A 24,819-nucleotide genomic window follows, 5' to 3' on the forward strand; every position below is an offset into this window, starting at 1 on the left:
GTTCTGTTGTTTGTTTCTCCATTTTAAGTGTTAAAACATTCCACTTCTCATGATGAGAAATGTTTCTGTGGCATAAAATCATTAACTATATAGATTGATAAACTTAAGTATAATAAATTCAAACTGTTCTCTTTAAGTAGGTGTAGAGAAGAAATGAAACCAAGAAAAGATTGGGAATTTCTTCAAACAGACAAATATCATCCTGCCTGCCATCTAAAGAACTTCTAGAAAATATTGAGAAAGGGAAACCAAAACCAAGAAATAGTGTTTTAAACAGGCAATCAGTAAGCTCAGTGCTACTATCTGAGAAAGAAAATTAAAACCTTGCTGAGGCTAACTTTCCTTCTGAGTTGTTTGATACTCCAGCATGCTATTGGTACTGGTAAGGATTTGGGATTGATGGGACTCTTCATCATTGTGAAAATGTTTCCAAGACTCTGTTAAGCAAAATTATATTATCTCTCAAAGCTCAAAATGTACAATTTAATAAGCTATCATTCATCATCCCCACCTGCAGATATTCCTTCATAAATACATGAAAGTTCCTAACATCACTTCTGATACAAAGGTAAATGATTGTGAAAAGGAAAAGTGGATGGGTATATTATTTTGATATATTTCTATGCTATGATACCAAACAGGGGTAAAAACTAACAAATTTAAATCGTATACAAAATAGAAATTATCTCTGAAAACACATAGTTAGCTAAAATAGGCAAGATGAAGGACTGTATAGTATGATACTGTTTATCTAAACTTAGGAAATAAAAATTATTCATGATGAAATGTCTTCCCTGTAGCTATTTGTGCTTTTTTGTATCCAGGAAGTCAAGAACATGATGGATATGAAGGTCAAGTCATGTTCATACTTGAGAAGAGTCACTGGAGGAGCCGTAATAAAGAGGTCAGTTGTATGGGTTGGATTATTTTTGAAAACTTGGTGGGAACTCCTACAGAGACATTTGATTTAACAGCCTATTATGTATGTAATAGTATTTATTGAAGAATTAAATGTATAACATCAAAGACACAGAGATAATGTTCTTTTTAAAGGTTTAATAATTTATTTATTACTCTTAAAGTCTTATTTTTGACTAGACTCAAAAGTAGAATCTCTCAGTGAGAACAGCCTATAGACGTCTCTTGGCAATCTGTTCCTGGTGTTTTTCTTTGGCTTCCTTCGTTCTCTTGATCAAAAGGTTAGCACATTCTGCAACCTGCCCCTTGTTTTACCTAGTGTGTTATTTCTTCAAGGTAACACATCAGTGTTAGCATTTCAGGACATGTAGAGTAACAAGATTCCTGGGTACTTTAGTCCTGGGATTTTTGCCTGCTTTGTTTAAGGGTGTTCTGACAGCGTATTGTCAGACATCATCTTCTTAGAAAGACTGAAAAGCTTTCAGGTTCTCACAGTTCTTTTGGACCCCAACCACCAAAGTACAATAGTATCTGTCAACCTAGGAATATCCTTCTCTCCTTTTCTTACAATAACCTATTTGAGAACACTAAGCTTGGCATCCACAATGCATCTGTGGAGACTTGCCCTCCCTCTCTAGTTCTTCTTGATCTATAACAAGAATGCTCCCTTTGCAACAGCAGGTGCACTCTGTAGTGGATCAAGACACCTTGCTACGAGACCTTGTTTGTCATTCCCACCACTGATTAGGACCACACAACCCTTCCACACTTCACCCAGAGCATCACCAGCCACTTCTGTGGCCATGCGCTTCTCATACAAAGTATAAAGCTTGCATTCTTTGTTCACTCCAATGAGTTTCTGACAGCCAGAGGCTGGGAAAGAGATATTCAACCTCATCTTGACATAGTCAACTGCTCAGAAGATGCTGGGAAAAGAGTGAGATAATTCTTTTAAAACAAAAATAAACCTAACAAAAATGGATGGGCATTTTTAATGTATTCATTAAAAGTTAAAAATGGGAAATTTAATAAGTAAAAGGAAAAGCAGTTGGTGGGAAGATCTTGATTATTGTTTATAACATAATACCTAACACATTAGCTGTAGCCACAAATACTGAAGGTATAGCCTAGAATTAAAAATCAGCTTTCTTGTTCAGCCAGTTGTTTTGCTGAATTCAATGATCTAATAAATAAAGCATTTTTGTCATCCTGCCCTCTAGGTACCAGTATTGAGTTCAGCTACAATCCGATTTAGTTCCTTAAAATTCAAGTCCACTCCTCACGAAGCGCTCATTCTTTCATTTCCTTTGGCTGAAGTTTCTTATCTTGAGCACATTTTTCCACTCTGTATCCCAAGGTCTTTAAATTGTATTTTATATTTCTAATTAGGTTTTATATGCTTAGATACAATTAAATATAGCAGAAAGTAAAGAGTACAGCTTCAACTCTAACTCCAGTTCTCAATATTTCTTTCTGGTCACTGACCTCCTTAAGCCTCTCTGTTCCCTTTGGTATAAAATGGGGGGCGGGGGGCGATGGGGGATAAAAAGCCCGTTCATATATCGTTATTGTGAGGATTAAGAGAGCTTAAAATGTGAACTGCATAGACAGTGAGTGCTCCAGAAGATTTTGCCTGTGCCATGTAAGGATTTCCCAAAGAAAGTATTCCATCCAAGAGTGGGTGGGGGGCTCATGAGACTCAGGAAGTAAACAAAAGGTTACAGATACTGGAAAGTGGGAACTCAGAAGATTCTCGAAGGCTCCTCTCCCAGAGTAAACAACTGCTTGGTCTGGGAGAGACTGACTAGAGAGCTGCAAAGGAGCAATTCTCAGACTACTGAAAAAGAAAAGTGCAGAGAGCTATAGAGTTGGACTTGTGTGAGTCATCGCTGATGCTGGGTGGGTTTTGCAGTGATTTGGCTGTCTCTGAGTCATCTCTCCTCCTATAAGTGAACCCCTCATCCATATTCCAGTTAGTAATCCCAGTAAAAAGGCACTGGCATCAAGCCGGACTTAGTGCCATTACTGCTTTGGTCTGCCCTGGGTTCTTTTTCTAGGGTGAGTAGACATGTGTTTGTGTTGTGTCTGCCCAAGAAAAGCCCTTTACACACACATTGCTATTATTCTTATTACTGCCATTGCTGTTTGTTCTTAGTGATGAGAAAGAGGAGAAGGAAGGAGAAATGTCGGTGGACCTTATCCTTGGTTTCACTTTCCAAAGTTCCAGTACCAGCTAACCACAAACTAAGTGTATGAAACAAGAAACACTAGAAATAAACAATTCACAATTTTCAAATTGGGATTCATTTTAAACAGTGTGGTGAATTTCCCACTGTTCTGATCCATTCCTCTGGAATATAAATTATCCCTTTACCAGAACTTTTATTCATCCCCATTATCACTAAGTACCAACCTCAGTTATCAGCTTGTAGGGCTGATATGGTACAGGGTTCACTGTTCAACTAACCTTTATTCTATTTAAAGATGACCTTGAGGGTCATGAGGAATGTTGGAGATTTGGATAGATCTAAGAGAAGCACAAAGTGCTCTTTTCAAATATCTCACACCATCCCAAAAAATGATAACACTTTAAAATAAGCCTTATGAAGAAGTTCCCATCATTTTTACAGAATATTGTTTTAATTGTTCTATTATAGTATAAGCCATTTTTATTGTACCTAAATTATAAATTTTATCATAATATATATGTATAGAAAAATATAGCTGTGCATACTATCTGGGATTCCAGGAATCAACTGGTGTGTAGTAATTTCTCCATGGATAATGGGGACAACTGTAGAGTGCCAATGTCGTCCATGTAATAAGCAACATAGGCATATGTATGGACAATACAGATTAACCAACACTTTGTGTTCTTTGTTGAATTTTTTACCTCCTTAAGTTAATATCATTTGAAGTATGAAATCTGCATGTACCAACTTGATAACATTTTCCAATTCCTTCTGTTATCTAATTGCTACAAGATAAAAATTCAAAAGGGGAGCTGCAGAGGTAGCTCCACATTTAAGAACGATGGCCATTTCAGGTCCCAGCACCCATATCTGGTAGCTCACAATCCAGCTCCAAAGGGTCCAACACATGTGGGCTCCACAAACACTTAACATGCACACAATTAAAAATAAAAATGAAGCTAAACAAAAGCTGTTTTTTAAAAAGTCAATATAAAGAGGGAGGGGAGAGTGAAAAGATTGGCACACAGAACCAGGAGTTAAACACTTGAAAACACAGATACGAGAAACCAAAATTTCTTACCTCAACACAATCTGGAAAGGTTTGTAATCTTTGTCCTAGCTGTAGGACCAAAGGTTTATAAAATTGTCCTAGCTGTAGCATTTGATGTTAGATAACAAGAACTTTTCAAAGCAAATAGTGCACTGCTCTTATCTCAACTTAGACTTCAAAATGATGGGCCCAGAAACTGAATGGATGAGAAGACTACAGTGGACAGTCTTAAAGTATGGAATAGGAGTTGATCTTCTGAACATAGCAGACCAGACTATCTAACATGTTCTTGAGCATAAATTTTTCTTCACATGTGAAAAACTACTACATGCAATCTCTGGTTTCCAATGTGTGCTGTTACCTGGGTTATATGCAGGAACTCAAGTTCTCAGACACATTTTACAAATGTGCCCACCCATTCCTATGCATGGCTTTGAATGACTTGGAATGGTTCTGCATGGTTCTATATAATTCTGTGTCATTTTGCATGCTTCTGCATGGTTTTGCATGCTTTTTCACAGTTCTGCATGATTCTGAAGGGCTCTGAAGGGTTCTGCATAGCTTTTACAATCTTTGGGAAATGGTTTGGGCCAGGGCATGGCTGACCATATCCCCCATGTGATTTCTGTGACAAGCAGCCACCATAAGCGTTTCATACATCACACCAAATGATCCTCAGATAAACAAGTACAAGAAAGTCTCTCTTTCTGTTTCATCATAGTAGTGGGTGTTAGCCAGGATATTCACTAAGAAATCTTAGATACAGAGTATAAAGTATTTTAGAAAGTGACAAAATGGTACTTTTAAAACTCTTCTAGTAAGACTAGTGAGCAAAAAGTATTGGGCGTTGACCATCACTGATTCAAAGTGTGTACAAAATGTCAGTATATTACTACCATGCACAACCCTCCTTAGAAGAGATACTAAACCTAAGGAAATATTAAATTACTTCACCAAAGTGAATGTTTATATAAATCGTTGTACTCATATAGAAAATCGCCTTAATGTGCTCACTAACAGTGTTAGGGCAGCCCCCACTGTCCAAGCAGCTGGTTTATTTTGCTCAGAAATCTGCCATCCTCATGGTGACTTCTCATAAAGCTCCTGTTGCTAGTGACAGAAGCAATAATCATTTGTTTAGAGCAAGAGGGAGAGATTGCTTGCTTCATTCAGCTACCGATTTGTTGTCGGTCATAAGTAATCAAATAATGAAATAGTGAACTAAAATTACTCTAATAAATTTTCCCAATACTCAGGACATTCTTGTTTTTTAAGTTTCTCTTCAGCTTCTTCTGTGCTTGAAGGCCCCTGAAATGGGATACATCTGAGTGTAGAATGAACACAGGGAGAGCACAGAAATGATTTCAATAACTACATTGACCTAGGGCAAAGCTTGGTGATAGTCCTTGCCTAGCATGATCCCAAGAAGTATGAAAAATATTAATAAATAAATAAGTACATTGGTGCAATGGTCTTGACTATGTTTCTCATAATCCTAGGGTGTTTCCCAGATGATAAGACAAAATGGAAACAAATGATGTAAAGGAAAGGCTACAGTTAATAAAACAATAAAGGGAAATATGCCCGAGCTTAAGTTCTTTAGAAAGAAATAGCTTTCTCTGAATGTAGGTCACAAATACTGGTAGCAGGTTCACAGTTAGCTGTACCCTAGGGACAATTATGAATTGCAATGATAAAAAAAAATCCCATAAACGTCCATAAAAAAAAATAAAATGGGTTGTCTACAAAATAAAAAGAACTAGGCTGTCTTTGCTTTTTTTGTCTGCAAGATTAATGTTGGAAAGCAATAGAGCAATGTCACCTCATTAAATATAAAAGGATGTGACCATGGGGATGTACTCAGACAAGCTTCATCTGTGTGAACTGCCAAAAGAATGCATTTTCAGACACAACAGTGTTCAGAAAATGCAGAACCCACTCCCCCTTTTTCAGTATTTCCTGAGGAATCACTCAGAGGACATAAAGAAACAGCATAGCTAACAACAAAATATTTTGAGACTCTTGAAAGTATAATGTAAAATATCATGGATTAGAATTCAAAAATCTTGACAACTTATTTAAAGAAGAGAGAATGAAAAATAAGACCACAGTGGTTCAGTGTGTGTGTGTGTGTGTGTGTGTGTGTGTGTGTGTGTGTGTGTGTGTGTAAGATATCTGAATTCTAAAGACTGGTATAACTAATACTTCTTTTTTTAGAGAGAAAGTGATAATAGAGAAAGGTGTCTTCTGCATTGGTCAATACCTACTTTTTCTTCCGCTCCTGTCTGGTTAAGTAATAGTAAACAGGCATCATATAACAGAGGCTCCAAAGTTCCTCATGCAGTCTGAGTTAGGGAAGCACCTCATTGGCCATCCTGGATTGCAAAAACTGTGGTTTTGAGTTCACACAGGAATCTCCTGTTGCATGCTGTCTTTTTTACATCTTTGTTCATTGGACTCTTTACCTCGGGGACCTTGTGAGGAGACTAACTATAACTGAGTGTAGCACTCAGGCATCACCAGGACCTTATTTAAACACTGTCAAAAATGTCACCACTCACAAAATATCAGCACTCACTAACATTCTACAGTCTGCTCCCCAGTAGAAACTGACAGGAAAGATTTTACTTATGCTCATCTAGTTATTTTCAAGTCAGGAAATCATGACGCAAAGAATAATGAATGTTTAAGATACAATCAGATGACTCTACCAAGATTTCTCATATTTGTAGTTTTTTAGACATTCAATGGTTTTGTAGCTAAATGCCACCTTCACAGAGCAAGGAATATTTCAGGTCATAGCCTCACTGTATTTTACAAGAAGTCTCTGGTACAGAGCAAAGGGAAGTCTTTTGGGGGGCCACTTGCTACAATCACCAGTGTGCTTCTGAGGTAAGCCCGCCAGGCGGACACACACACATTACTTCCGATCCAGAGGCCTGTTCTCTCCTCATTCACAGTGGCTTTCACAATTCCGGCACAGTTCCATTGCACGGAAATGTACTCATACTTTTGCATATATATATCCCAAAGCAATAAACTAAAAATAAAAAAATTTATGAATATGAAGATACACTTTGTGGTGTTCTTTATAATACTGAAAGCTACAAACAGCTTTAATGCCTGAAAATATAAAAATAGCTATGTAAATTATGACATTTAATTCTCTCTGTGGATTATTATGCAACCATTAAAATTATAATTATAAAAATACATCACAGTTTAGAAATATTTTGATGTAATGGAATAGAAATAAAGCAAAATTAGAGAACCCAAAATTATACTAACCCTAGCCATTTTAACTTTATAATATAACTACAATTCAAATAATCAATAACCGCAGGGAAACCTAAATATATAGAAATTTATTTTGGGGAAATGATAGAATTCTTGAAACCATAATTAGTCTTTTGCTTTCTTGTGATCATGGAAACTGAACCCAGAACCTAGTTCATGAGCTAAGCAAATGTCTTACCGTGAAGCTACACCCCAGACCTAGGATTTTATTATTTCCAATTTGTCTTATTTTTATGGAGTACTCCAAATTTTTACTCAGATATCTAATACAGATGTTTTAGATTAAAATAGAGTACCTGTTGTATGTAGGTCATTTTACCAAACATATGTGGCAGTGCACAGATAATGAGAAAAATGCCAATTTGGAGGCTGCAGATGGAGCCCAGTGGTAAATCATGTAGCATATCCCTATGAAATTTCTAATACAGAAAAGGGATTCTGACAGAGTTAAGAGTCTCAGAACTAAGGAACATATAAAATTCACTTGAAACCTAAGATCAAGTCTAAAAAATAAAGTTACTTCAAAACAAAATCCAAGGCCTGATATGAATGACTGGGACTTAACAATTGAATAAAATGTATATCCATTTCCAGTGGAACATAGACTAATGGGGTCAGCACAGTACAGCTTGATGACATCCGTGTTACCCTACAGAAATAAACCTATTCCCTGCAAGGAGAAGTAAGTTCTGAGGCATACAGGCCCCAGAGTGCACATGGGTAATTCAGTTATCACAGTCCAGTACCACTTTGTACAAAGCCTGCTAAATCATGCCAAACTCTACTGATACATTGCCACTGTCTTTGAGACTTCAAGAGGAGAAATGTGCCCTTAAGATTGCTTAGGACAGTTACAAGCATGAAAAGAGAGCTTATAGACTGGAAGAAAGTCTTTTTCCAACTATTCATCTGATGGAGGATTAATATCCAGAAGAAACACTATATATGTGCACCAAGAGAACCAATAATTTAATCCATAAATGGGCAAATTAACTGAACACCAACTTAAGATGAAGTTGAACAGATAACCAGTAAACACCAAAACACATCCAACATCTAATTATCAGGGAAATCCAATTTAAAACTCCACTGAAATTTGTCTCACCCTAGTTGGAACTCTTTCCATTGACAAAATAAAAAACCACGTCATCGAGGATACGGAAGGGGCCCTTATTAGTTCAGTCACTCTGGAAAATAAGCATAGATGTCCCTAAGGCACTACAAGTAGACTCACCTGTGTTCCAGCGACACCACTCCTGGGTATAAACCCAATTGCTTCAAACGCAGAAAACAATGGAGCTAACTGTATGTCCATGTTTATGGTGGTGGTACTACTCACAATCAGTGTGTTGTTTAAACCAGCCTGGGAGCCCGTCCATGACTGAAATGATAAAGAATGAAACCTTTGCTCTGTTTCTTGTGCTACTGGATCCTATTCAAAACATTCTTGCCTAAACCTGTGCTCTGAAGTGTAGTCCCTGTGTTTTCCTCCAGCAGTTTCAGCATGTGGGTTTAAATAAAGGTCTTTGGTACACGTGGGGTTGATTTTGTGCGAGCAGGAGATAAGAATCTAACTTCACTTTTTTTTCTGGGGGACATCCAGTTTGGCCAGCACCGTTTGTTAAATCGATTTTCTTTTTTTCCCATGAATATTTTAAGCATTCTTCTATTCTCTCACATATTACAGTTTTCCCTTCCTCCTCTTCTCCCAGTCCCTCCCCCCCCCCCTCCTTGCCCCCCCCCCCCGACCTCCCCTCTCCTGCCAATCCACTCCTCCTCCATTTCCCTTCAGAAAAGAGCAGGCCTCCCAGAGATATCAACAGAACATGGCATAACAAGTTCCAATAAGTCTAGGCAAATACTTTCTTATCAAGGCTGGTCAAGGTGACCCAACAGGAGGAAAAGGGTTCCAAAAGCAGGCAAAAGAGTCAGAGACAGTACCTGTTCCCACTGCTAGGAGTCCCATAGGAACAGTGTGCTACACAATCATAGCATATATGCAGAGGACCTAGATCAAACTTCTATGGCTCCTTGGTTGTTTCTTCAGTCTCTGTGAGTCCCTGTGAGTCCTAGTTAGTAGATTCTGTGGGCCATGTTCTTGTGGTGTTCACAATCCTTTTTCCCTTTCTTCTGCATCCCTTCTTCCCCCTCTTCCATGGGATTCCCTGAGATCCACCTAATGCTCGGCTGTGGGTCTACTTCCGCTTCTATCAGTTGTTGGATAGAACCTCTCCGATGACAATTCTGCTAGGCTCCAGTCTATGAGTACAGCAGAATATCATTAGGAATCATTTCCCTAATTATTTTTCCAGTCATGTTTGGTTCTATCCTAGGTCTCTGAACTATCCAGTTCCTGGCCAGCCAGCCAGTGTCAGGCATGGGACATAGGCATGGGCTCCCTCTCATGACATAGGTCTCAAGTCAGACCAGTCATTGGTTGGCCACTCCCACAAGTTCTGCACCACCTTTACCCCCATACATTTTGAAGGCAGGACAAATTGTAGGTGGAGGGTTTTGTGACTGGATTGATGTCCCAGTCCCACCACTGGAAGCCTTGCCTGTTTATAGAAATGGTTAGTTGAGTCTCCATGTTTCCTGTTACTAGGAGTCTATACTAGGGTCACCCTTGTGGATACTAGGGAGTTTCTACAGCACTAGTTTCTAATTTCAGTGGGATCTCCCAGTACTCTCTCCTTCCACCTTCTCCCCCTACCACCTGATCTTTCCTGTTCCCATCCCCACCTGCCCCCAGTCCATTCACAAAATCTATTTCTCCTTCCCAAGAAGATCCATGCTTCCCCACTTGAGCCATCCATTTTACTTAGCCTCTCTGGTCTGTGGATTGTAGCATGATTGACCTTTACTTAACATCTAATATCCACTTATAAGTGAGTACATACCATGTTTTTCTTTCTGGGTCTGGGTTACCTCACTCAGGATGATCTTTTCTAGTTACATCCATTTGCCTGCAAATTGCATGATTTCATTGTTTTTAATAGCTGAGTAGTACTTCATTGTATAATGAACCACATTTTCTTTAGCCATTCCTCAGTTGAGGGACATCGAGGTCATTTCCACTTTCTGGCTACTATGAATAAAGCTTCAATAAGCATGGCTGAGCAAGTGTCTCTGTGGGAGGGTGGAGCATCCTTTGGGTATATGCCCAAGTAGGGTATAGCTGAGTCTGGAGGTAATTCAATTCCCAATTTCCTGAGGAACCACCACATTGGTTTCTAAAGTAGCTGAACATGTTTGCATGCCCACCAGCAGTGGGGGAGTGTTCTCCTTGCTCCACATCCTCTCCAGCATGAGCTGTCATTTGTGTTTTATATCTTAACCATTCTGACAGGTATAAGATGGAATCTCAGTGTCTCTTTGATTTGCATTTCCTTGATGGCCAAGGATATTGAATATCTCTTTAAGTGATTTTCAGCTATTTGAGATTCCTCTGTTGAAAATTCTGTTTAGATCTGTACCCAATTTTAATTGGATTATTTGATTTGTTTGGGTCTAGTTTCTTGAATTCTTTATGTATTTTGGGTACTAGCCCTCTGTCAGAGCTGCAGTTTGTGAAGTTTTTTTCCTATTCTGTAGGCTGCCATTTTGCCATTTTGATGGTGCCACATCAGTTTCATGAGGTATCATTTGTTACTTGTCAATCTTAGTGCCTGTGCTATTTGTGTTCTGTTCAGGAAGCTGTCTCCTGTGCCGATGCATTCAAGGCTATTCTCCATTTTTCTCTTCTAACAGGTTCAGTGTTATCTGTTTTATGTGGAGGCCTTTGATCTACTTGGACTTGAGTTTTGTGCAGGGTGATAGATATGGATCTATTTTCATTCTTCTACATGCTGACATCTATTTAGACCAACACCATTTGTTGAAAATGCTTTCTTTTTTCCATTGTATATTTCTGTCCATATGCGTGTGGATGTATGTCTGGGTCTTCAATTTGGTTCTACTGGTCAACTTGTTTCTTTTTATGATAATACCATGTGGTTTTTACTACTGTAGCTCTACAGTACAGTTTGAAATCAGGGATGGTGATATGTCTTAAAGTTATTTTATTGCACAAAATTATTTTAGCTCCTAGGTTTTTTGTTTTTCCATATGAAGTTGAATACTGTTCTTTCAAGTTCTGAAAAAAATTATTTTGAAATTTTGACAGAGATTGTGCTCAATATATAGGTTGCTTTTGGTAGGATGGCCATTTTTATTGTTTTAATCCTACTGACCTAAGAGCATAGGTCTTTCCATCTTCTGATATCTTCTACAGTTTCTTTCTTCAAAGACTTGAAGTTCTTGTCATATAGGTCTTTCACTTGCTTGATTAGAGTTACTCCAAGATATTTTGTATTATTTGTGGATATTGTGAAAGTTGCTATTTCCCTGATTTCTTTCTCAGCCTGTTTATTGTTTGTATATAAGAAGGCTACTGACTTTTTTGAGTTAATCTTGTATTCTGTCACATCATTGAAGGTGTTTATCAACCAGTTGCATGGTGGAATTTTGGGGATTGCTTATGTATGCTATCATATCATCTGAAAATAATGATACATTGATTTCTTCCTTTCTAATTTATATCTCCTAATCAGTTGTTTTATTGTTTTAGCTAGAACTTCAAGTACTGTATTGAATAGGTATGGAGATACTGGACAGCCTTGTTTTGTTCCTGATTTTAGTGCAATTGGCTTTGGGTGTCTCTCCATTTAATTTGATGTTGGCTATAGGTTTGCTGTATGTTGCTTTTATTGTGTTTAGGTGTGTTCCTTATATCACTGATCTCTCCAAGACTTTTCATGAAGGGATGGTTGGATTTTGTCAGACTTTTCCAACATCTAATAAGATGACCATAGGGATTTTTTCTTTCAGTTTATTCATACAGTGGATTACATTGACAGATTTTTTCTATGTTAAACTGTCCCTGCACAATAGTTTATAGGCACAACAGTGGGGGTGGGCAGTGGAGTAGGAAAGGTTGGTGACCAGGTTGAGTCTTTGGGATCCAAAACTAAGGGTACGTGGAGGAGTTCCCCCTGCAGATGTGCCTCTGACCTATACTTCTGACTATTGTGGCCTGCACCTGAGCAGTGTATATCCATCCAAGGTGAGGTCGGAGCACAGCAGTGGGGGAATGCAGAGTGGGCATTCCCATGTATGTTTTTTATACCTGTGTCAAAACTTAGCTGGCCATAGCTGTATGGGTTCATTTCTCAATTCTCTCTATGGCTCTGGTCAGAATGTCTGTTTCATGTCAGTACCATTCTATTTTATCACTATGGCTCTGTGGTATAATTTGGGGTCAATTATTGTAATATCTTCAGCAATATTCTTTCTGCTTGGGTTTGTTTTGGATGTTTGCGGTCTTTTCTAATTCCATATGAATTTTTAGATTATTTTGTTTAATTCTATGAAAAGTGTCATTGGAGTTTTGGTGGGGATTGAACTGAATCTACACATTAATTTTGGTACTATCATATTTTCACAATATTAATTCTGCTAACCTAGGACCATGAAAGGGTTTTTTATCATCTAGTAATTTTCTTTATTTTGTTACAGCATCTTAAAGTTTTCATTGTAGGGGTCTTTTACTCCCTTAGTTAGATTTATTCCTGGGCACTTTACTTGGAAATTGCCTTAAAAAAATAGCAAATGGAACTACATAAGATTAAAGTTTCTGCAAAGCACCAGAACTATTCAAGTTAAACACACATATAATAAAAAATTGTTGTTAGCAAATGAGGTAATGAAATGAGCAGAACATTCTCTAAAGAACCAACACAAATGGTCCACTGGGGTGTTTTTTGGTTTTGGTTTTGGTTTTTGGTTTTTTTTTTCAGTATTTAACATCTTTATGCATTGGAAAAATGTAAATTAAAACTACTTTGATGTACTAATGAGATATTATGATAAAAATATCTCTTATATTCTAACATACAGAACTTTTGCTGGATCTCAAAGACAGAGTTAATAATACACCTTGAGGTCACATAAGATTTAAGAGTTCTGTCCTATTATGTATTCAGCCTGTTTGTTTAATTGCCTTTAAAAGAACAATTTATCTATTTGCAGCCTTCTACACATTGACATCCAGTTATGCCAGCACCATTTGTTGAAGATACTTTCTTTTTTCCATTGTACAGTTTTGGCTTCTTTGTCAAAAATTATATGTTCATAGGTGTGCAGATTAATGTCAGGGTCTGCAATTCGATTCCATTGGTCCACATGTCAGTTTTTATACCAGCACCAAGCTGTTTTTATTACGGTAGCTCTATAGTAGAGCTTGAAGTCGGGGATTGTGATGCCTCCAGAGGTTGTTTTATTGTACAGGATTCTTTTGGCTATCCTGGGTTTTTTGTTTTTCCAGATCTTTGAAGTATTGTGTTGGTAATTTGATGAGGGTTACATTGAATCTGTAGATTGCTTTTAGTAAGATCTCCATTTTTACTATGTTAATCCTGCCTGTCCATGAGCATGGAAGATCTTTCCATTTTCTGACATCTTCTTCAATTTCTTTTTTTAGGGACTTAAAGTTCTTGTCATATAGGTCCTTCACATGCTTAGTTAGAGTAACCCCAAGGTATTTTATATCATTTGTGGCTATTGTAAAGGGTGATGTATCTGATTTCCTTCTCAGCCTGTTTGTGTATTGTATATAGGAGGGCTCCTGATTTTTTTTTAGTTGATCTTATATCCTGCTATGTTGCTGAAGGTGTTTATAAGCTGTATCAGTTCCTTGGTTGAATTTTGGGAGTCACTCATGTGCTAGAGAGGTCCCCAGAAATCCACAAAGATACCTCCACTGTAGACTACTGGCAATGGTCAAGAGAAAGCCTGAACTGACCTAGTCTGGTAATCAGATGGCCAAACACCCTAACTGTTGTGCTAGAACTCTCATCCAATAACTGATGGAAGTAGATGCAGAGATCCTCAGCCAGGCCCCAGGAGGAGCTCCAGGAGTCCAATTGTCGAGAAAGAGGAGGGATTGTATGAGAGTGAATTGTTGAGACCAAAATTGGCAAAAGCACAGGGACAAATAGCCAAACTAATGGAAACACATGAAATATGAACCAATAGCTGAGGAGCCCCCAACTGGATCAGGCCCTCTGGATAAGTGAGACAGCTGAATAGCTTGAACTGTTGGGGAGGCACCCAGGCAGTAGGACCCGGACCTGTCCTTAGTGCATGAGCTGGCTGTTTGGAACCTTGGGCTTACACCGGGACACTTCGTTCAGCCTGGAAGGAGGGGACTAGACCTGCCTGTGCTGAATCTACCAGGTTGAGCTGAATCCCCAGGGGAGACTTTGCCCTGGAGGAGATTGGGAAGTGGGGTGGGCTGGGGAGAAGGTGGGGGCGGGAAGCGGGGAGGACAGGGGAACCCATAGCTGATATGTAAAATTAAATTATAAAAAGTAACAATTTTATTTATCTAGGATTTCCATGTAATCAATATTTACAAACTAAGATAATGCATAGCTATTATCTTAAGTTTTGAACCCTTCATGACCCTGACCAAAGTTTATATGTTTATATATATGCTATGATAATCATTTGCTGAAAACAGAAAATATAGGATGAAAGCAATCTTATAAAATGAATATCCACCATAAATATTGAACACAATCCTATATATCTATATATTGTTTGATAAACAATGATGTTTGTTATCTGCATCAGCTCGAGTCAGCTAGAATCAGTGACTTAATCCTTTGTAAAACTCTGTTAGAGATTTTTTTTTGTCAAGTATCCCTCATTCCTCCCCCATGAGATACTTTCTCTAATTTTTCAATAATGAGAAATCAAAGTCCTTTTTTAGGGACAGACAAACTAGACAGAGACAGGGATGGGGGCAGATTCACAGGGCACCCTTCAATCAGAGACAGATTCAGACCCATACAATAGCAGACAAGGATGCAGGGAGACACAGGAGGAATGGAGTGGAGAATTTAAATCTGGGCTCCTTCTTGGTTAAATGACTCCAAGGGGAATTGCTTTGAATTCCTTCCTTAATGTGACACTGATGAATTATTGGTGACTCTGAGTTTATTATTAATGCATTAAAACAGACACATTTTAAGATTCACCCTGGTCGAAATATCTGTCACCAAGAAAATATATAACAAGCTTGCAAAGGAAAAAGTAATGTTTTCGGATGGAATTTCACTAGGTATACAAACTACAAACTACACTCAAGGGCCTGCCCTGTGCTGGCGGTAGATGGCCAACTCCAAATAAACTCAATGGTTTGGTTGTTTTTGTTTTGTTTTGTTTTTTTCCCAGATTTTTCAAGACAGGATTTCTCTGTGTAGTTTAGGTGCCTGCCCTGGATCTCGCTCTGTAGACCAGACTGGCCTTGAACTCACTGAGATCCACGTGGCTCTGCCTCTCGAGTGCTGGGATAAAGGCTGCGCCACCACCGCCGGGCACTCAATGATATTTTTAGAAGGTGTTTTTTGCTTGGTTGGTTTTGGTTTTTTCTTTGTTTGTTCATCTCATAATGCTTTGGGGGGACATTTTTTTTACCTTGCTTATATATCATGGTTTCTGATTTTGTATTTTTTCTGATGTGTGTGTGTCTGAGTGTGTCTGTGTGTCCATGTGTATGACTATGTGTGACTGTGTGTGTCTGTGTGTATTTGTGTGATTATGTGTGTGTGTGTGTGAGTATGCATTTGTGTGTCTGTGTGGGATTTTGTTATGTTTTTTCTGTTTGTTAATTTTTGTTTTATTACATTTTGGGTTTTTTTTCTTTTTTATGACTGTTTTCTAAAGAGTGAGAGAATGAAGGTGTGCAGTTGGATGAATGAGAAGCTAGGTAGATCTGGGAGGACATGGAGGAAGGGAAATGTGATCACAATATATTTGTGAAAAAATATTTTTAATTAACAAAAATGAAAATCAACAATGTTGGTGAGGATGTGGAAAAGGAGGAGCCTTTATTCATCACAGCAAGGATATAAACTGGTATAGGCAGAAAGCCATCATTATGGAGGTTTCTCAAAAATTAAAAATATTACAACCATGTAACTCAGTTATACCCAAAGAGCCATGTATTCTACACAAAAATCAGTTGCACATCCAGGCTTCTTGCTGTGTTATACACAATAGCAAGGAGATAGAACCAGCCTTGGTGTCCATTAAAATACAAATGGGTAAAGAAAATGTGACACATATACACGATGGAATTCAGCTATAAAAATGAAATTATGAAAATATTCAAAAAGATGAATGGATCTGAAAATTATTATAAATGAGGTGGAAAAATCAAGAAGACAAAGTATGTACTTTTTTTTTCCATCTGTAGATCCTAGTGTGTGAGTGTGGGGGTGGGTTTTGAAAGTAGGAAGGAAACCACAAGAAGTGGGGAAGACCTGCCAAGGAAGGGAGGAGGGCCTGGGGCATGGAAACAAGAGAGTGGAAGTGGGGAGGGGCGCCTCCAGGTGCCTATGGAAAGGAGGGAGGGGAAAGTAAACAAAAGCAACACTTTGATTTGAAAATCCACAAGGAAACCTAATACTGTGTATGCTAATTTCAATTTTTAAATATAAAAGAAAAAAAACATGTAATTTTCAGAAGACTATAGAACGTCATCAGTTTAAGCCAGACTGTGTGTGCTTTCTCTCATATGTGAAAGCGAAATCAAACAAACTGAAGCTGAAGGGGGATTGCTGGACAGCAGCAAGGGCGAAGCAGGTGCAGGATGGGGTGAGTGTGGGTAGTGGAAATAGAAAAACACATCAGAGGACTTCATCTATGTGTGAGACAGTCATAATTCAGCTCCTCCACACTCACCATACAAAAAGCCACAGACCAGAAGGACAGACAAACAGAAGAGAGCCGATGCGAGAATGGAGATGGCACTAGACAGATGCATCCAGCAGTCCAGGGGTCTGGAGGCACCACCAGCAAAAGCCAGCGGACAGATCACCCTTGTCCTCAGACAGCAGTCTCGTGACACCTCAACTATGGACTTCAAGACACCAGCCCTGTGAAAGAATACATTCCTCTTGCTAAAAGCCAGGCGGGTCATAGAGGCTTGTAATAGTGCTCTCGGGAAGCACTATCAGATCATTGATTTGCAAAACAGTGACTGTGTTTGGAGCTCTGTAAGCCCCTCAGAGCCTCTGCCGCCTGCCCCAGAGTATATCCTTGTAAATGATGATTGTAGTTAGAGTTTTCCTGCCTGGCCCAGTCAGGACAAATCTCTCTTACCCGCCAGTCCCTCAGTCGCTCAGACCCAACCAAGAAAGCACACAGAAACTTACATTGTTTATAAACTGTATGGCTGTGGCAGGCTTCTTGTTATCTACTTCTTTCATCTTAAATTAACCCATTTCTGTTAGTCTATACTTTGCCACATGGCTTGTGGCTTACCAGTGTCTTTACACATTGCTTTTCATGGCGGCGGCTCTCCCAGCCTTCTACTTCCCAGAATTCTCTTCTCTCTTGTCCCGCCTATACTTCCTGCCTGGCCACTGGCCAATCACAACTTTATTTACACAGAGCGATCTCCACAGCAGAGGATGACGTTTTACTTTGGTTGTTCCCACTTATCTGAGTGGAGCCTACTCAGTTCTGTTTCATGTCACATTCTGCTCCACATATGAAGAAACCGACTTCTTACATGAAGTGCAAGGAAAACAAATCAAAACCACTATGCAGTTAACAAGCCCAACTTTTGAAAAGATGCAAATTTAAGTGTATGTATATGTCTATAAAGCATACTGCAGCTGAAGGATTAAGATATTCAAAAATGATTTTGGTTTTGATTAAACTCATGTTTTTCAAAAATTACAACCATTAACCAAATTTTAAGATCTTACTCCACTGTAACTAATGTTTCGGTATAAAACAATACAGCTTTATTTAGGGGATAGATTCAAATACTGCTAATCATTCCTATGCAACAATAGGATACTTCCACAATTTTTACCAAATTAACTAGAAGGCAGATAAAAATTTGCTATGCCCTCTATCTCAAAGCTAAACTATTAGAACTAAGTAATAAAGGCTAACCTTAAGTGATTCAGAAAGTTAAACAAGCAATTATTAAATTATGTCAATTTTCTTGGTCCAGATCCAGAAAATAAATAAACTTCATCTATTTTGGATAATACAAGGCTTATGTTATTTTTCCCATCATTAGACAAATTATAGATAGCTATACTTATATAGACATACAAACACACATATGTCATGTTATAAAGCCAAAAGCTTCAATTTGTGAACTAGTTCATAAAATAACTGTTCTCCAGTATTTTACCTTCTCAGTAGCTAAATACACAAACAACCAGCTGGAATGCATTTTTATTAATGTTATCATTCTACTTAATTAAATAACTTTCCAGTATACAAAGTTTGAGTTCTCTCCACAGAGGTATCCCATTTGGAATGTAACTGCAAACAGAAAGCTACTGTCTCAGTGTGATATGTATCTTAGCTCATTTTCCTCCTGGGTAATCTAGGCCAAGACAGTTTATTGACTCATCTTGGTGCCATAAGCTTAGCACGTTAACATTGGTTCAGTTCTCCTTTTAAAAATTCAGCTATTTCTTGATGTACAGCTGTAATTTTAATTCGTTTCATATATGCACATGTATACACATGTATATAATTACTTCTTATCAGATAATTCTCACTCTGATATCATTTTCCATACATCAATTGGCAAACACATAAAACAATGGGAACATAAAGGCAGCGCTTACTAAAGTGAAAACACATTTAAAAGCACTTAGATCCACTTGGACTTAAGTTTTATGCACGGTGACAGATAAGGATCTAGTAGCAGCCTTCTACACATTGACATCCAGTTATGCCAGCAACATTTGTTGAAGATGCTTTCTTTTTTCCATTGTACATTTTTGGCTTCTTTGTCAAAAATGATATGTTCATAGGTGTGCAGGTTAATGTCAGGGTCTTCAATGCGATTCTATTGGTCCACATGTCAGTTTTTATGCCAGTACCAAGCTGGTTTTATTACGGTAGCTCTATAGTAGAGCTTGAGGTCGAGGATTGTGGTGCCTCCAGAGGTTGTTTTATTGTACAGGATTCTTTTGGCTAGCCTGGGTTTTTTGTTTTTCCATATGAAGTTGAGTATTATTCTTTCCAGGCCTGTGAAGAATTGTGTTGGTAATTTGATGGGGATTGCGTTGAATCTGTAGGTTGCTTTTGATAAGATCGCCATTTTTACTATGTTAATCCTGCCTATCCATGAGCATGGGAGATCTTTCCATTTTCTGACATCTTCTTCAATTTCTTTTTTCAGGGACCTAAAGTTCTTGTCATATCGGTCCTTCACATGCTTAGAGTAACCCCAAGGTATTTTATATCATTTTTGGCTATTGTAAAGGGTGATGTATCTCCTTCTCAGTCTGTTTGTGTATTGTATATAGGAGAGCTACTGGTTTTTTTTTAGTTGATCTTGTATCCTGCTATGTTGCTGAAGGTGTTTATAAGCTGTATCAGTTGAGGTTTGCAGGCAAATGGATGGATCTAGAAAAAAAATCATCCTGAGTGAGGTAACCCAGACTCAGAAAGACAAACATGGTATGTACTCACTCATAGGAGGATACTAGATGTAAAACAAAGATGACTAGACTGCTACTTACAATTCCAGGGAGGCTATCTAAAAAACAGGACCCTAAGAAAGACACAGGGATCACCCAATGACAGAGAAATGGATGAAATCTACATGAACAACCTGGATGACAGTGGGAGTAATGAAGGGCAAGGTTCAAGGAAAAGAGAGCTTAGGAGAGCAGGACATCCCAGCTGGATCAAGAACAGAAAGGGAGAACAAGGAATAACAAACCAGGATAAATGAATACCACATGAGAACAGGAAGAAGCAAAGTGCTAGAGAGTTCCCCAGAAATCCACAATGATACATCCTCTGTAGACTGCTGGCAATGGTCGAGAGAAAGCCTGAACTGACCTAGTCCGGTGATTGGATGGCCAAACATCCTAACTGTTGTGCTGGAACTCTCATCCAATTACTGATGGAAGTGGATGTAGAGATCCTTGGCCAGGCCCCAGGTGGAGCTCCAGGAGTCCAATTGTCGAGAAAGAGGATGGACTGTAAGAGTGTGAATTGTTGAGACCAAGATTGGAAAAAGCACAGGGACAAATAGCCAAACTAATGGAAACACATGAATTATGACCAAAAGCTGAGGATCCCCCAACTGGATCAGGCCCTCTGGATAAGTGAGGCCCTCTGGATAGCTTGAACTGTTGGGGAGGCACCCAGGCAGTGGGACCTGGACCTGTCCTTAGTGCATGAGCTGGCTGTTTGGAACCTTGGGCTTACACAGGGATACTTTGCTCAGCCTAGAAGGAGGAGACTGGACCTGCCTGTACTGAATCTACCAGGTTGAGCTGAATCCCCAGGGGATTCTTTGCCCTGGAGGAGATGGGAATGGAGGGGAGGGGCTGGGGGAAAGGTAGGGGTAGGGACAGAAGGGGGGAGGACCAGGGATTGTAAAATTAAAACACAAATATAATAAAAAATATTTAAAAAAGCACTTAGAAACCAGTGTGGCATCATGTGGTAAAGCAAAACATACTTGTGCCTTGCTATCCAGAAATTCCACTCCTGGATAAGGAAACTCTAGACTCCAGAAAATTCTCACTTGTATATGTCAGAGATGCACGTATAAATGTTCATAGATATCATATTCTTGTAAAAAGTATTCCAAGCCATAAATAGCTCAAATGCTCAGCAACAGTAAAATGAGCAAACTGTAACAAATCCACACAACGAAAGATACATAATGTGATCTGAACAGTTCACACAATGGAATTTTTATATTCATGCTCTGGGTTGCTGGGAAATGAATTAAGTCGAGCTACACACATCAATAAGAATAAATCACTCACAATGGTGAGTGAAGAAAAGCAAACACTGAATACATATCACATCTCTGTTTTTGAAAGTTCAAAACATGGAACATAAACAGTAGATGACTGAGGGCTGCCTACATTTCTGGTGAACTGCCAAAAGAGGAAGCTAGTGAACAGATACACAAGATCCCAGGCACTGGCTGCTCTGCAGAGTGTAGGATTGGAGGAGACAGCTGGATATTTCAAAAGTAGCAGGTGTGTTGGAGTCAACTGTTGCAGTATTGTTCTTTATGTTTTATATTTTTATATATGTTATACTCCCAGTAAAAACTTTAAAAGGTAGACATTGATCCAGTGTTGCTTTGAGTATTTTAGGAAAGGAAAGATTAAGAGTATACATTTAGGACAATTGCTAAAATTGCAATATAGGCAGCAATAAATTATTTTTGAAAATCTCTTATGAATCTGACATAGTCTCAACATACCTTTCTCTATAAGGTTATATTTCTTTGCTGTGTCCCCATCACTTGGTGTGTCCCCTGAACTTTTCCTGGACTTCAAGAGTCCTGAGTTCTAGAAGCAACTGCTTGAGTTGTTGCCTACATCCAGTAATAATGGTGTGCTTGAACTGTTTCTTTTATCTAAAATAATGTCAGCTAAGTGTGATGGGGCATATTTGCAATCAAGATATTCAAGAGTCTATGGCAAGAACATTGTAAGTTGAAGGCTGTCCTACACTACCAACCCAAGTTCAAGACCAGTCTGGGATCAATAGCTAAACACTGTCTCAAAAAATACAAAACTAATAATAAAAGCAACAATAATAAATAAAACAACTATAGTAGAAATTGCTTCCTAATTATGTGAGGAAGTACAGCATGGCATTACATTAATATCTCTGAATTTATTGAGTAATATATTTCTTGTTTTATATGCTCTATAGCTATGCCTAGCAAAGCTCTTTTGCCATTTGAAAATGACTTCACAGAGAAGAGATGAAACTCTCCTTTGTTTTCTCTTCCATTGAAATCCTGAGAACACAGATGCTTTTCCATAAGTCATGACCTTGGCTGAGTTCACATACAGCATTGATGTGACCGGGTTATGAACTTATAAATACTTTATAGATTTAAATGTTAGATTTTTCAAGTTCTGATTTATCTAGAGTCACATCAGGAGTTCTGAAAGCCATAATTTGGAAAACGTTTATAAGTCAAGATCAATCTTTCTGTCACATTGAAAAGCTATGGTAAATAAAGACCAAAATACAGAATAGCTTTTTTTCCCCTCTTAGTTGATATTAAAAGACATTACTGCTTTCCCTCAAGATTATTTTAGTGTCTTAATTACAGTAAATTAGAATAATTAGAGAGAAATTATATGAATCCTACAATTCCCCAAAGCCTTTATCCTGCCTTTTAGTCAGATAATGAATGTTAATATAAATAATTGATGCATTCTGAGTGCCTCCATGTCTTCACACCTTACATTTTTCTTTTTAATTTTGCTCCAGATAGAAGGTGAATCATGTCAGGAATTACTTTTTTTTTTCTCCAAAGAGTGTTAATTAAGCTTTGGGTGAACCTTATTGAAAATAAAACAAAGTAACTCCACAGTGACATAGAGGTGCATGAATTTCTTCTTGCTTTATCTCAATAGACACCAATTAAGTAAAAAGTTTCTCCAACACATGTAGACAAAGATTTTTATATATCTTTGTTTTTATGAGCATATGTTTAAATGCTGAACATTTTTACAAAGTGTGCTTGGTTACTCTTTACACAGGAGGGTACAGCCAGACAAAATCACTGGAGACCATGTTCAAACAAGTGAAATATTAATAAAGGTTGAATATTTAATATTTAATGTGAACTAACATATGAAAGTAAATACTTCACAGTATCTACACTAGAAATGGGCATTCCAGTGGAGTTGTGCTAGCTTTCCTGTTAAATTTTTCTTTAAAGGATTACAGGCAGAATTCAACTTTAAGAAAGATGCTACAGTAAGACATGGCTTGAGAAGCCATAGGCGACCTCACAAAGGATGCCATGATTCAATATCATGCCAGCAGACACATGGGCCAACATGGCGGAGAGGACTTTCAGATAGAAGGAACAATTTGAGAAGTAGTTGTATTTGGCACTAAGGATGAAGTACAGATGTCAAGGTACATGTATGGAAGGATTCCATTGCAGTGCCTCTGTAGAAACCAAGTTTACCTCTGCAGGGAAAGCATTCATTCTCAGAAATACAAATGAAGTGACGTACAGATATCAAGGTACATGTATGGAAGGATTCCATTGCAGTGCCTCTGTAGAAACCAAGTTTACCTCTGAAGGGAAAGCATTCATTCTCAAAAATACAAATGAAGCTGAAGCTTCCTGCTCAGCATCATTTTGTACCTAGTGTTTGGAGGCAGCTGCTCTTCTATGCAGCCACTTTCACGTGAATAGCACCCTCGTCTTGTCCTCACATGCAACCTCATAGTAACAAGTTAAGCATTCTAATGCTATTTTACTTATGTGTGTTGCCGCTACTCACTGCAAATGTGTCGCTCTAAGCTAAGATGGAAGCCAATATGAAAAAAAAAAAAAAAAAAAAAAAAAAAAAAAAACTATCCATGACCAGACAGTTGACAGAACACTGAATGAGCTGATGGCGCAAAGGACCCAGTTCCTGCTAAACTCAGGAAGTATGGCTTTGAAAGGCTTCCTTTCATTACCCTTCTTCTCACTCATTCTGGGATGCTTAAGGTACTCAGGATTGTTTTGTATGAGACCATGATTACTTGTCCTCAGGTAGAGTCAGACCAGGGAAGGCACTGAGTAAACAGCCAGACCCTCTGTGCCATCCCTGCTTCTTCTAAGATCCATTAGAGCAGGGGTTCTCAATCTGTGGGTTGTCTCTTTAGGGTTGCATATCAGATATGTACATCATTATTCAAAATAGTAGCAAAATGATAGTTATGAAGTAGCAGTGACATAATTCTATGGTTGAGGGTCACCACAGCATGAGGAACTGTATTAAGGGGATGCAGCATGAGAAAGGTTAAGAACCCCTGCCTTAGAGTATCAAATATTCTTGTTAATGGCAGGCAAGTCACCAGATCTTACCTTCTTTGCCACTGACTCAACATCTCTGCTCTGCTCTGCTCTCTCTCAGCAAACAAAAATATAAGACTACACACTAAACAGTGCAGCCCCTTCTTTTAGCTATAATTTCATGTTTGAAAAGAACTCTAATATGTCATGGAAATATTGACAGTTTTGAGAGTTAAAGGAAATTTTATCTATAATCATTATAGGACAACAAGGAAAAATTAATATAGGTAGACATACCAATTACAGCTCACATCAAATATACAAAACAAAATGATTGCAGTGAACATCCCATACCAATCAGGTGTGGCTAAATGGGAGAATGGAACTATTTTTTCACTTTTAAATAACTTTAATGCTGAGTTTGAGTGACATATCATGAGCATTGGAAGCACATTGTATTTCACACATTAGGATCTTAA

General features: G+C 38.3%; 1 pseudogene; it reads right to left on the reverse strand.

Moving 5' to 3' along the window:
* Positions 1-1,130: 1,130 nt before the first annotated feature.
* Positions 1,131-1,816, reverse strand: LOC118577867 (annotated as a pseudogene).
* Positions 1,817-24,819: the final 23,003 nt, after the last annotated feature.

This window comes from Onychomys torridus, chromosome 2 (assembly GCF_903995425.1).
Source record: "Onychomys torridus chromosome 2, mOncTor1.1, whole genome shotgun sequence".
Classification (NCBI taxonomy): domain Eukaryota; kingdom Metazoa; phylum Chordata; class Mammalia; order Rodentia; family Cricetidae; genus Onychomys; species Onychomys torridus.